The 13,741-nt window shown below is 40.7% G+C and overlaps 9 non-coding genes across 9 annotated transcripts; 3 read left to right on the top strand and 6 right to left on the bottom strand.

The window, feature by feature from the left end:
* Window positions 1–1,427: 1,427 nt before the first annotated feature.
* Window positions 1,428–1,509, bottom strand: TRNAS-GCU (transfer RNA serine (anticodon GCU)). The gene has a single exon. It is a non-coding gene; the product is annotated as a tRNA-Ser (tRNA).
* A 2,322-nt stretch (window positions 1,510–3,831) lies between these two features.
* Window positions 3,832–3,913, bottom strand: TRNAS-GCU (transfer RNA serine (anticodon GCU)). The gene has a single exon. It is a non-coding gene; the product is annotated as a tRNA-Ser (tRNA).
* A 2,322-nt stretch (window positions 3,914–6,235) lies between these two features.
* TRNAS-GCU (transfer RNA serine (anticodon GCU)) lies at window positions 6,236–6,317 on the bottom strand. The gene has a single exon. It is a non-coding gene; the product is annotated as a tRNA-Ser (tRNA).
* A 413-nt stretch (window positions 6,318–6,730) lies between these two features.
* Window positions 6,731–6,825, top strand: TRNAI-UAU (transfer RNA isoleucine (anticodon UAU)). The gene is made up of 2 exons: window positions 6,731–6,768; window positions 6,790–6,825. It is a non-coding gene; the product is annotated as a tRNA-Ile (tRNA).
* Window positions 6,826–7,985: 1,160 nt separating this feature from the next.
* TRNAT-UGU (transfer RNA threonine (anticodon UGU)) lies at window positions 7,986–8,057 on the bottom strand. The gene has a single exon. It is a non-coding gene; the product is annotated as a tRNA-Thr (tRNA).
* A 1,084-nt stretch (window positions 8,058–9,141) lies between these two features.
* On the top strand, window positions 9,142–9,236 carry TRNAI-UAU (transfer RNA isoleucine (anticodon UAU)). Its single transcript has 2 exons — window positions 9,142–9,179; window positions 9,201–9,236. It is a non-coding gene; the product is annotated as a tRNA-Ile (tRNA).
* Window positions 9,237–10,385: 1,149 nt separating this feature from the next.
* On the bottom strand, window positions 10,386–10,457 carry TRNAT-UGU (transfer RNA threonine (anticodon UGU)). Its single transcript has one exon. It is a non-coding gene; the product is annotated as a tRNA-Thr (tRNA).
* A 1,084-nt stretch (window positions 10,458–11,541) lies between these two features.
* Window positions 11,542–11,636, top strand: TRNAI-UAU (transfer RNA isoleucine (anticodon UAU)). The gene is made up of 2 exons: window positions 11,542–11,579; window positions 11,601–11,636. It is a non-coding gene; the product is annotated as a tRNA-Ile (tRNA).
* A 1,162-nt stretch (window positions 11,637–12,798) lies between these two features.
* Window positions 12,799–12,870, bottom strand: TRNAT-UGU (transfer RNA threonine (anticodon UGU)). The gene has a single exon. It is a non-coding gene; the product is annotated as a tRNA-Thr (tRNA).
* Between the last annotated feature and the right edge of the window lie 871 nt (window positions 12,871–13,741).

Raw genomic sequence — 13,741 nt, 5'->3', positions numbered from 1 at the left:
ATAGCAGCTTATGGTGCTTTTCTGCTCAGAGTGTGCCTCCAATCCCACATTCATTTTTAATTTCTTTGCAATTTAAAAAACAACAATTACTGCTCGAAGTTCACTTTTCAAAACCATTCAACCTATTAAATGTATTTCTCTAACCTATGAATGTGGTCCATGTTCACTTTTCCTCATCTTCATCTCGATACTCCTTTCCCAGAAACCAGGTTCACTTCTTCATTCAACCCACCCATCCAAGGTCACCAAATCTTTGAAGCAAGTCTGCCTATTCTCCCTTTCTCTCTATGTACAAGATACCTTGTATCATTTGAATGGACAGCAGGAGAGAAGGATATTTAGTGGGGGTGGGGTTTTGAGGAGTAACCTCATTTGCCTAAGAGCCGGGGTATCTGGGAAAAAAAGTATTTTATGGGGGAAGAATTTCACATCTCCTTGGTGAAATTTGTAGGGCCTTATAACATCCTTTCTGTGGATGCAGATTCAGTCGGAACAGAGGTCCTAGTCCTCGCTCTGCCTTTCAAAGGAACTGTAAATATGCATGGCTTATTTGGCTTTGCCCGGCAGGGTGAGAATGGCGTTTGTCAGGCGTTCGTCAGGCGATCGGAAGGGGTGAGGCAATAATTTATAATTCAATGATCTTCATGATATTTTCTTGATAATATGAAAGCAGGAAAGGGAAGCTTGGCAATAAGCAATCCTAAAGCAAGGTGTGACTCCAGGGAAGAATGACTTGAAAACAACATACAGAAAGACTCATGTAAAAAGGCCCTGATGAGGCTTGAACTCATGACCCCTGGTTTACAAGACCAGTGCTCTGCCACTGAGATACAAGGCCAGTCTGCACGCAGGATGTAAATTGCAACATGTATTCTTACTGAGGTATGAATATATCTATGATTTTGAGACTCTGTATGGAAATGTAGTTGCATATGAATGTCCACGTGCGCGCACACATTGAAGACCATGCTTAAGGCACTTTTCTTGGAAGTATGAAAAACTACATTTTCATATGAGAAAATAAGAGTTTTCACATTCAAGACCATACCGATAGCTCTAGTTAGTATGTCTGCAATCAGTGACATATAGAGAACCCACTTATTAGAAGTGATCTGTCTCTGTGGGGCAGACATATGTTAACAGTCATTAATTTGAGACGGCCTAAACTTTAGGAGTAAGAGCTGCTTTCTTATCAATCTATTTATCCAAACTGGTTAATAAGCCAGGAGTGAGTGAAAGGCAATCCTCTGGAAACTCCATAAAAGATCTAATTTCTATTACGCACAAAATACTTCACTTTATTTGACATATTTATTAAAATGGAAGAGTCAGATGATCCCATCTAGCGGATCCTGGCTCTGTCTTGAAAGAGAGTGTAATTATACTACAAGAAATGCTGGCCATCAAAAGAGACTCTGATGGCTTTCCGACGAAGGTGGGATTCGAACCCACGCGTGCAGAGCACAATGGATTAGCAGTCCATCGCCTTAACCACTCGGCCACCTCGTCTGCCCTACAGCCCATCTGAAACCTTGCTTCACAAAAGGTACTGAAGTGTCAATATACTGTACCTAAAAAAGAAAAAAAACAGCTGAGGCAAGATCTCACATTCCACGTCTTCCCCCAATTAGGGACCTACATTTCATTTTTGGGACATTCTTACTATGTGCTAATTACAAATATTCATAAGATTCCCCTAGACTTTGTCAGAACTGTCAAGATATAATTCTATGGGGTTTTGAATAGACAGAGCATATGTTATAGGACAATTATAGAATCTATTCCGTTTGGACTGTATTTTTAATAGTCATGATAACATGCTAGCATGTGAGTCGATCTTGCACAGTGAATGATGGAGCAGTGTCTGTCATCTACTTGGTCAGCTGTAGATGGCTCACCTGGGGAGATGTGAAAAGAGAGAGCTCCAGTGGCGCAATCGGTTAGCGCGTGGTACTTGTACAGCAGTACTTGCACTGAGCCATGCCGAGGTTGTGAGTTCGAGCCTCACCTGGAGCAGCCGTGTTGTTTTTCATAAACCATTTCACAAAAAGTAAAGTTTAAACTCAGAGTATGGACGGCCCTTGCTAGAGAGTCTTTACTTCTTATAGGATCTACGTGTCCTACTCCTCTGGGTGCCAAATATCACATATCCTACGCGATGCTCAGTTTAAACATTCCATGATGTGCCATCTTGCATTTCATGCAAACACCACATCAGTGCATTTAAAAATACATTTGTAGAATAATAAATATGATGAAAACAGTGTTCTCACATGATAACCATAAACTGAAGAGCTGCAAAAAATGCTGTATCAGCTACTTACAATAAAAGGTGACTCGAAAAAACTAGCAAAAGAAGAGCATCATCATATTAAAGGTTCTATTCACCATCTTGAGTTGCACCATAGCAGCTTATGGTGCTTTTCTGCTCAGAGTGTGCCTCCAATCCCACATTCATTTTTAATTTCTTTGCAATTTAAAAAACAACAATTACTGCTCGAAGTTCACTTTTCAAAACCATTCAACCTATTAAATGTATTTCTCTAACCTATGAATGTGGTCCATGTTCACTTTTCCTCATCTTCATCTCGATACTCCTTTCCCAGAAACCAGGTTCACTTCTTCATTCAACCCACCCATCCAAGGTCACCAAATCTTTGAAGCAAGTCTGCCTATTCTCCCTTTCTCTCTATGTACAAGATACCTTGTATCATTTGAATGGACAGCAGGAGAGAAGGATATTTAGTGGGGGTGGGGTTTTGAGGAGTAACCTCATTTGCCTAAGAGCCGGGGTATCTGGGAAAAAAAGTATTTTATGGGGGAAGAATTTCACATCTCCTTGGTGAAATTTGTAGGGCCTTATAACATCCTTTCTGTGGATGCAGATTCAGTCGGAACAGAGGTCCTAGTCCTCGCTCTGCCTTTCAAAGGAACTGTAAATATGCATGGCTTATTTGGCTTTGCCCGGCAGGGTGAGAATGGCGTTTGTCAGGCGTTCGTCAGGCGATCGGAAGGGGTGAGGCAATAATTTATAATTCAATGATCTTCATGATATTTTCTTGATAATATGAAAGCAGGAAAGGGAAGCTTGGCAATAAGCAATCCTAAAGCAAGGTGTGACTCCAGGGAAGAATGACTTGAAAACAACATACAGAAAGACTCATGTAAAAAGGCCCTGATGAGGCTTGAACTCATGACCCCTGGTTTACAAGACCAGTGCTCTGCCACTGAGATACAAGGCCAGTCTGCACGCAGGATGTAAATTGCAACATGTATTCTTACTGAGGTATGAATATATCTATGATTTTGAGACTCTGTATGGAAATGTAGTTGCATATGAATGTCCACGTGCGCGCACACATTGAAGACCATGCTTAAGGCACTTTTCTTGGAAGTATGAAAAACTACATTTTCATATGAGAAAATAAGAGTTTTCACATTCAAGACCATACCGATAGCTCTAGTTAGTATGTCTGCAATCAGTGACATATAGAGAACCCACTTATTAGAAGTGATCTGTCTCTGTGGGGCAGACATATGTTAACAGTCATTAATTTGAGACGGCCTAAACTTTAGGAGTAAGAGCTGCTTTCTTATCAATCTATTTATCCAAACTGGTTAATAAGCCAGGAGTGAGTGAAAGGCAATCCTCTGGAAACTCCATAAAAGATCTAATTTCTATTACGCACAAAATACTTCACTTTATTTGACATATTTGTTAAAATGGAAGAGTCAGATGATCCCATCTAGCGGATCCTGGCTCTGTCTTGAAAGAGAGTGTAATTATACTACAAGAAATGCTGGCCATCAAAAGAGACTCTGATGGCTTTCCGACGAAGGTGGGATTCGAACCCACGCGTGCAGAGCACAATGGATTAGCAGTCCATCGCCTTAACCACTCGGCCACCTCGTCTGCCCTACAGCCCATCTGAAACCTTGCTTCACAAAAGGTACTGAAGTGTCAATATACTGTACCTAAAAAAGAAAAAAAACAGCTGAGGCAAGATCTCACATTCCACGTCTTCCCCCAATTAGGGACCTACATTTCATTTTTGGGACATTCTTACTATGTGCTAATTACAAATATTCATAAGATTCCCCTAGACTTTGTCAGAACTGTCAAGATATAATTCTATGGGGTTTTGAATAGACAGAGCATATGTTATAGGACAATTATAGAATCTATTCCGTTTGGACTGTATTTTTAATAGTCATGATAACATGCTAGCATGTGAGTCGATCTTGCACAGTGAATGATGGAGCAGTGTCTGTCATCTACTTGGTCAGCTGTAGATGGCTCACCTGGGGAGATGTGACAAGAGAGAGCTCCATTGGCGCAATCGGTTAGCGCGTGGTACTTGTACAGCAGTACTTGCACTGAGCCATGCCGAGGTTGTGAGTTCGAGCCTCACCTGGAGCAGCCGTGTTGTTTTTCATAAACCATTTCACAAAAAGTAAAGTTTAAACTCAGAGTATGGACGGCCCTTGCTAGAGAGTCTTTACTTCTTATAGGATCTACGTGTCCTACTCCTCTGGGTGCCAAATATCACATATCCTACGCGATGCTCAGTTTAAACATTCCATGATGTGCCATCTTGCATTTCATGCAAACACCACATCAGTGCATTTAAAAATACATTTGTAGAATAATAAATATGATGAAAACAGTGTTCTCACATGATAACCATAAACTGAAGAGCTGCAAAAAATGCTGTATCAGCTACTTACAATAAAAGGTGACTCGAAAAAACTAGCAAAAGAAGAGCATCATCATATTAAAGGTTCTATTCACCATCTTGAGTTGCACCATAGCAGCTTATGGTGCTTTTCTGCTCAGAGTGTGCCTCCAATCCCACATTCATTTTTAATTTCTTTGCAATTTAAAAAACAACAATTACTGCTCGAAGTTCACTTTTCAAAACCATTCAACCTATTAAATGTATTTCTCTAACCTATGAATGTGGTCCATGTTCACTTTTCCTCATCTTCATCTCGATACTCCTTTCCCAGAAACCAGGTTCACTTCTTCATTCAACCCACCCATCCAAGGTCACCAAATCTTTGAAGCAAGTCTGCCTATTCTCCCTTTCTCTCTATGTACAAGATACCTTGTATCATTTGAATGGACAGCAGGAGAGAAGGATATTTAGTGGGGGTGGGGTTTTGAGGAGTAACCTCATTTGCCTAAGAGCCGGGGTATCTGGGAAAAAAAGTATTTTATGGGGGAAGAATTTCACATCTCCTTGGTGAAATTTGTAGCGCCTTATAACATCCTTTCTGTGGATGCAGATTCAGTCGGAACAGAGGTCCTAGTCCTCGTTCTGCCTTTCAAAGGAACTGTAAATATGCATGGCTTATTTGGCTTTGCCCGGCAGGGTGAGAATGGCGTTTGTCAGGCGTTCGTCAGGCGATCGGAAGGGGTGAGGCAATAATTTATAATTCAATGATCTTCTTGATATTTTCTTGATAATATGAAAGCAGGAAAGGGAAGCTTGGCAATAAGCAATCCTAAAGCAAGGTGTGACTCCAGGGAAGAATGACTTGAAAACAACATACAGAAAGACTCATGTAAAAAGGCCCTGATGAGGCTTGAACTCATGACCCCTGGTTTACAAGACCAGTGCTCTGCAACTGAGCTACAAGGCCAGCCTGCATGCAGGATGTAAATTGCAACATGTATTCTTACTGAGGTATGAATATATCTATGATTTTGAGACTCTGTATGGAAACGTAGTTGCATATGAATGTCCACGTGCGCGCACACATTGAAGACCATGCTTAAGGCACTTTTCTTGGAAGTATGAAAAACTACATTTTCATATGAGAAAGTAAGAGTTTTCACATTCAAGACCATACCGATAGCTCTAGTTAGTATGTCTGCAATCAGTGACATATAGAGAACCCACTTATTAGAAGTGATCTGTCTCTGTGGGGCAGACATATGTTAACAGTCATTCATTTGAGACGGCCTAAACTTTAGGAGTAAGAGCTGCTTTCTTATCAATCTATTTATCCAAACTGGTTAATAAGCCAGGAGTGAGTGAAAGGCAATCCTCTGGAAACTCCATGAAAGATCTAATTTCTATTACGCACAAAATACTTCACTTTATTTGACATATTTGTTAAAATGGAACAGTCAGATGATCCCATCTAGCGGATCCTGGCTCTGTCTTGAAAGAGAGTGTAATTATACTACAAGAAATGCTGGCCATCAAAAGAGACTCTGATGGCTTTCCGACGAAGGTGGGATTCGAACCCACGCGTGCAGAGCACAATGGATTAGCAGTCCATCGCCTTAACCACTCGGCCACCTCGTCTGCCCTACAGCCCCATCTGAAACCTTGCTTCACAAAAGGTACTGAAGTGTCAATATACTGTACCTAAAAAAGAAAAAAAACAGCTGAGGCAAGATCTCACATTCCACGTCTTCCCCCAATTAGGGACCTACATTTCATTTTTGGGAAATTCTTACTATGTGCTAATTACAAATATTCATAAGATTCCCCTAGACTTTGTCAGAACTGTCAAGATATAATTCTATGGGGTTTTGAATAGACAGAGCATATGTTATAGGACAATTATAGAATCTATTCCGTTTGGACTGTATTTTTAATAGTCATGATAACATGCTAGCATGTGAGTCGATCTTGCACAGTGAATGATGGAGCAGTGTCTGTCATCTACTTGGTCAGCTGTAGATGGCTCACCTGGGGAGATGTGAAAAGAGAGAGCTCCAGTGGCGCAATCGGTTAGCGCGCGGTACTTATACAGCAGTACTTGCACTGAGCCATGCCGAGGTTGTGAGTTCGAGCCTCACCTGGAGCAGCCGTGTTGTTTTTCATAAACCATTTCACAAAAAGTAAAGTTTAAACTCAGAGTATGGACGGCCCTTGCTAGAGAGTCTTTACTTCTTATAGGATCTACGTGTCCTACTCCTCTGGGTGCCAAATATCACATATCCTACGCGATGCTCAGTTTAAACATTCCATGATGTGCCATCTTGCATTTCATGCAAACACCACATCAGTGCATTTAAAAATACATTTGTAGAATAATAAATATGATGAAAACAGTGTTCTCACATGATAACCATAAACTGAAGAGCTGCAAAAAATGCTGTATCAGCTACTTACAATAAAAGCTGAATCGAAAAAACTAGCAAAAGAAGAGCATCATCATATTAAAGGTTCTATTCACCATCTTGAGTTGCACCATAGCAGCTTATGGTGCTTTTCTGCTCAGAGTGTGCCTCCAATCCCACATTCATTTTTAATTTCTTTGCAATTTAAAAAACAACAATTACTGCTCGAAGTTCACTTTTCAAAACCATTCAACCTATTAAATGTATTTCTCTAACCTATGAATGTGGTCCATGTTCACTTTTCCTCATCTTCATCTCGATACTCCTTTCCCAGAAACCAGGTTCACTTCTTCATTCAACCCACCCATCCAAGGTCACCAAATCTTTGAAGCAAGTCTGCCTATTCTCCCTTTCTCTCTATGTACAAGATACCTTGCATCATTTGAATGGACAGCAGGAGAGAAGGATATTTATGGTGAGTGGGGGTGGGGTTTTGAGGAGTAACCTCATTTGCCTAAGAGCCGGGGTATCTGGGAAAAAAAGTATTTTATGGGGGAAGAATTTCACATCTCCTTGGTGAAATTTGTAGGGCCTTATAACATCCTTTCTGTGGATGCAGATTCAGTCGGAACAGAGGTCCTAGTCCTCGTTCTGCCTTTCAAAGGAACTGTAAATATGCATGGCTTATTTGGCTTTGCCCGGCAGGGTGAGAATGGCGTTTGTCAGGCGTTCGTCAGGCGATCGGAAGGGGTGAGGCAATAATTTATAATTCAATGATCTTCATGATATTTTCTTGATAATATGAAAGCAGGAAAGGGAAGCTTGGCAATAAGCAATCCTAAAGCAAGGTGTGACTCCAGGGAAGAATGACTTGAAAACAACATACAGAAAGACTCATGTAAAAAGGCCCTGATGAGGCTTGAACTCATGACCCCTGGTTTACAAGACCAGTGCTCTGCCACTGAGCTACAAGGCCAGTCTGCACGCAGGATGTAAATTGCAACATGTATTCTTACTGAGGTATGAATATATCTATGATTTTGAGACTCTGTATGGAAACGTAGTTGCATATGAATGTCCACGTGCGCGCACACATTGAAGACCATGCTTAAGGAACTTTTCTTGGAAGTATGAAAAACTACATTTTCATATGAGAAAATAAGAGTTTTCACATTCAAGACCATACTGATAGCTCTAGTTAGTATGTCTGCAATCAGTGACATATAGAGAACCCACTTATTAGAAGTGATCTGTCTCTGTGGGGCAGACATATGTTAACAGTCATTCATTTGAGACGGCCTAAACTTTAGGAGTAAGAGCTGCTTTCTTATCAATCTATTTATCCAAACTGGTTAATAAGCCAGGAGTGAGTGAAAGGCAATCCTCTCGAAACTCCATGAAAGATCTAATTTCTATTACGCACAAAATACTTCACTTTATTTGACATATTTGTTAAAATGGAACAGTCAGATGATCCCATCTAGCGGATCCTGGCTCTGTCTTGAAAGAGAGTGTAATTATACTACAAGAAATGCTGGCCATCAAAAGAGACTCTGATGGCTTTCCGACGAAGGTGGGATTCGAACCCATGCGTGCAGAGCACAATGGATTAGCAGTCCATCGCCTTAACCACTCGGCCACCTCGTCTGCCCTACAGCCCCATCTGAAACCTTGCTTCGCAAAAGGTACTGAAGTGTCAATATACTGTACCTAAAAAAGAAAAAAAACAGCTGAGGCAAGATCTCACATTCCACGTCTTCCCCCAATTAGGGACCTACATTTCATTTTTGGGAAATTCTTACTATGTGCTAATTACAAATATTCATAAGATTCCCCTAGACTTTGTCAGAACTGTCAAGATATAATTCTATGGGGTTTTGAATAGACAGAGCATATGTTATAGGACAATTATAGAATCTATTCCGTTTGGACTGTATTTTTAATAGTCATGATAACATGCTAGCATGTGAGTCGATCTTGCACAGTGAATGATGGAGCAGTGTCTGTCATCTACTTGGTCAGCTGTAGATGGCTCACCTGGGGAGATGTGAAAAGAGAGAGCTCCAGTGGCGCAATCGGTTAGCGCGCGGTACTTATACAGCAGTACTTGCACTGAGCCATGCCGAGGTTGTGAGTTCGAGCCTCACCTGGAGCAGCCGTGTTGTTTTTCATAAACCATTTCACAAAAAGTAAAGTTTAAACTCAGAGTATGGACGGCCCTTGCTAGAGAGTCTTTACTTCTTATAGGATCTACGTGTCCTACTCCTCTGGGTGCCAAATATCACATATCCTACGCGATGCTCAGTTTAAACATTCCATGATGTGCCATCTTGCATTTCATGCAAACACCACATCAGTGCATTTAAAAATACATTTGTAGAATAATAAATATGATGAAAACAGTGTTCTCACATGATAACCATAAACTGAAGAGCTGCAAAAAATGCTGTATCAGCTACTTACAATAAAAGCTGAATCGAAAAAACTAGCAAAAGAAGAGCATCATCATATTAAAGGTTCTATTCACCATCTTGAGTTGCACCATAGCAGCTTATGGTGCTTTTCTGCTCAGAGTGTGCCTCCAATCCCACATTCATTTTTAATTTCTTTGCAATTTAAAAAACAACAATTACTGCTCGAAGTTCACTTTTCAAAACCATTCAACCTATTAAATGTATTTCTCTAACCTATGAATGTGGTCCATGTTCACTTTTCCTCATCTTCATCTCGATACTCCTTTCCCAGAAACCAGGTTCACTTCTTCATTCAACCCACCCATCCAAGGTCACCAAATCTTTGAAGCAAGTCTGCCTATTCTCCCTTTCTCTCTATGTACAAGATACCTTGCATCATTTGAATGGACAGCAGGAGAGAAGGATATTTATGGTGAGTGGGGGTGGGGTTTTGAGGAGTAACCTCATTTGCCTAAGAGCCGGGGTATCTGGGAAAAAAAGTATTTTATGGGGGAAGAATTTCACATCTCCTTGGTGAAATTTGTAGGGCCTTATAACATCCTTTCTGTGGATGCAGATTCAGTCGGAACAGAGGTCCTAGTCCTCGTTCTGCCTTTCAAAGGAACTGTAAATATGCATGGCTTATTTGGCTTTGCCCGGCAGGGTGAGAATGGCGTTTGTCAGGCGATCGGAAGGGGTGAGGCAATAATTTATAATTCAATGATCTTCATGATATTTTCTTGATAATATGAAAGCAGAAAAGGGAAGCTTGGCAATAAGCAATCCTAAAGCAAGGTGTGACTCCAGGGAAGAATGACTTGAAAACAACATACAGAAAGACTCATGTAAAAAGGCCCTGATGAGGCTTGAACTCATGACCCCTGGTTTACAAGACCAGTGCTCTGCCACTGAGCTACAAGGCCAGTCTGCACGCAGGATGTAAATTGCAACATGTATTCTTACTGAGGTATGAATATATCTATGATTTTGAGACTCTGTATGGAAACGTAGTTGCATATGAATGTCCACGTGCGCGCACACATTGAAGACCATGCTTAAGGAACTTTTCTTGGAAGTATGAAAAACTACATTTTCATATGAGAAAATAAGAGTTTTCACATTCAAGACCATACTGATAGCTCTAGTTAGTATGTCTGCAATCAGTGACATATAGAGAACCCACTTATTAGAAGTGATCTGTCTCTGTGGGGCAGACATATGTTAACAGTCATTCATTTGAGACGGCCTAAACTTTAGGAGTAAGAGCTGCTTTCTTATCAATCTATTTATCCAAACTGGTTAATAAGCCAGGAGTGAGTGAAAGGCAATCCTCTCGAAACTCCATGAAAGATCTAATTTCTATTACGCACAAAATACTTCACTTTATTTGACATATTTGTTAAAATGGAACAGTCAGATGATCCCATCTAGCGGATCCTGGCTCTGTCTTGAAAGAGAGTGTAATTATACTACAAGAAATGCTGGCCATCAAAAGAGACTCTGATGGCTTTCCGACGAAGGTGGGATTCGAACCCATGCGTGCAGAGCACAATGGATTAGCAGTCCATCGCCTTAACCACTCGGCCACCTCGTCTGCCCTACAGCCCCATCTGAAACCTTGCTTCGCAAAAGGTACTGAAGTGTCAATATACTGTACCTAAAAAAGAAAAAAAACAGCTGAGGCAAGATCTCACATTCCACGTCTTCCCCCAATTAGGGACCTACATTTCATTTTTGGGAAATTCTTACTATGTGCTAATTACAAATATTCATAAGATTCCCCTAGACTTTGTCAGAACTGTCAAGATATAATTCTATGGGGTTTTGAATAGACAGAGCATATGTTATAGGACAATTATAGAATCTATTCCGTTTGGACTGTATTTTTAATAGTCATGATAACATGCTAGCATGTGAGTCGATCTTGCACAGTGAATGATGGAGCAGTGTCTGTCATCTACTTGGTCAGCTGTAGATGGCTCACCTGGGGAGATGTGAAAAGAGAGAGCTCCAGTGGCGCAATCGGTTAGCGCGCGGTACTTATACAGCAGTACTTGCACTGAGCCATGCCGAGGTTGTGAGTTTGAGCCTCACCTGGAGCAGCCGTGTTGTTTTTCATAAACCATTTCACAAAAAGTAAAGTTTAAACTCAGAGTATGGACGGCCCTTGCTAGAGAGTCTTTACTTCTTATAGGATCTACGTGTCCTACTCCTCTGGGTGCCAAATATCACATATCCTACGCGATGCTCAGTTTAAACATTCCATGATGTGCCATCTTGCATTTCATGCAAACACCACATCAGTGCATTTAAAAATACATTTGTAGAATAATAAATATGATGAAAACAGTGTTCTCACATGATAACCATAAACTGAAGAGCTGCAAAAAATGCAGTATCAGCTACTTACAATAAAAGGTGACTCGAAAAAACTAGCAAAAGAAGAGCATCATCATATTAAAGGTTCTATTCACCATCTTGAGTTGCACCATAGCAGCTTATGGTGCTTTTCTGCTCAGAGTGTGCCTCCAATCCCACATTCATTTTTAATTTATTTGCAATTTAAAAAACAACAATTACTGCTCGAAGTTCACTTTTCAAAACCATTCAACCTATTAAATGTATTTCTCTAACCTATGAATGTGGTCCATGTTCACTTTTCCTCATCTTCATCTCGATACTCCTTTCCCAGAAACCAGGTTCACTTCTTCATTCAACCCACCCATCCAAGGTCACCAAATCTTTGAAGCACAAGTCTGCCTATTCTCCCTTTCTCTCTATGTACAAGATACCTTGTATCATTTGAATGGACAGCAGGAGAGAAGGATATTTATGGTGAGTGGGGGTGGGGTTTTGAGGAGTAACCTCATTTGCCTAAGAGCCGGGGTATCTGGGAAAAAAAGTATTTTATGGGGGAAGAATTTCACATCTCCTTGGTGAAATTTGTAGGGCCTTATAACATCCTTTCTGTGGATGCAGATTCAGTCGGAACAGAGGTCCTAGTCCTCGCTCTGCCTTTCAAAGGAACTGTAAATATGCATAGCTTATTTGGCTTTGCCCGGCAGGGTGAGAATGGCGTTTGTCAGGCGTTCGTCAGGCGATCGGAAGGGGTGAGGCAATAATTTATAATTCAATGATCTTCATGATATTTTCTTGATAATATGAAAGCAGGAAAGGGAAGCTTGGCAATAAGCAATCCTAAAGCAAGGTGTGACTCCAGGGAAGAATGACTTGAAAACAACATACAGAAAGACTCATGTAAAAAGGCCCTGATGAGGCTTGAACTCATGACCCCTGGTTTACAAGACCAGTGCTCTGCCACTGAGCTACAAGGCCAGTCTGCACGCAGGATGTAAATTGCAACATGTATTCTTACTGAGGTATGAATATATCTATGATTTTGAGACTCTGTATGGAAACGTAGTTGCATATGAATGTCCACGTGCGCGCACACATTGAAGACCATGCTTAAGGCACTTTTCTTGGAAGTATGAAAAACTACATTTTCATATGAGAAAATAAGAGTTTTCACATTCAAGACCATACCGATAGCTCTAGTTAGTATGTCTGCAATCAGTGACATATAGAGAACCCACTTATTAGAAGTGATCTGTCTCTGTGGGGCAGACATATGTTAACAGTCATTCATTTGAGACGGCCTAAACTTTAGGAGTAAGAGCTGCTTTCTTATCAATCTATTTATCCAAACTGGTTAATAAGCCAGGAGTGAGTGAAAGGCAATCCTCTGGAAACTCCATGAAAGATCTAATTTCTATTACGCACAAAATACTTCACTTTATTTGACATATTTGTTAAAATGGAACAGTCAGATGATCCCATCTAGCGGATCCTGGCTCTGTCTTGAAAGAGAGTGTAATTATACTACAAGAAATGCTGGCCATCAAAAGAGACTCTGATGGCTTTCCGACGAAGGTGGGATTCGAACCCACGCGTGCAGAGCACAATGGATTAGCAGTCCATCGCCTTAACCACTCAGCCACCTCGTCTGCCCTACAGCCCCATCTGAAACCTTGCTTCACAAAAGGTAGTGAAGTGTCAATATACTGTACCTAAAAAAGAAAAAAAAACAGCTGAGGCAAGATCTCACATTCCACGTCTTCCCCCAATTAGGGACCTACATTTCATTTTTGGGAAATTCTTACTATGTGCTAATTACAAATATTCATAAGATTCCCCTAGACTTTGT

The sequence above is a fragment of the Triturus cristatus genome, chromosome 12 (genome assembly GCF_964204655.1).
Source record: "Triturus cristatus chromosome 12, aTriCri1.1, whole genome shotgun sequence".
Taxonomy (NCBI): Eukaryota; Metazoa; Chordata; class Amphibia; order Caudata; family Salamandridae; genus Triturus; species Triturus cristatus.
This window is presented reverse-complemented; position numbering and strand designations above follow the sequence as displayed.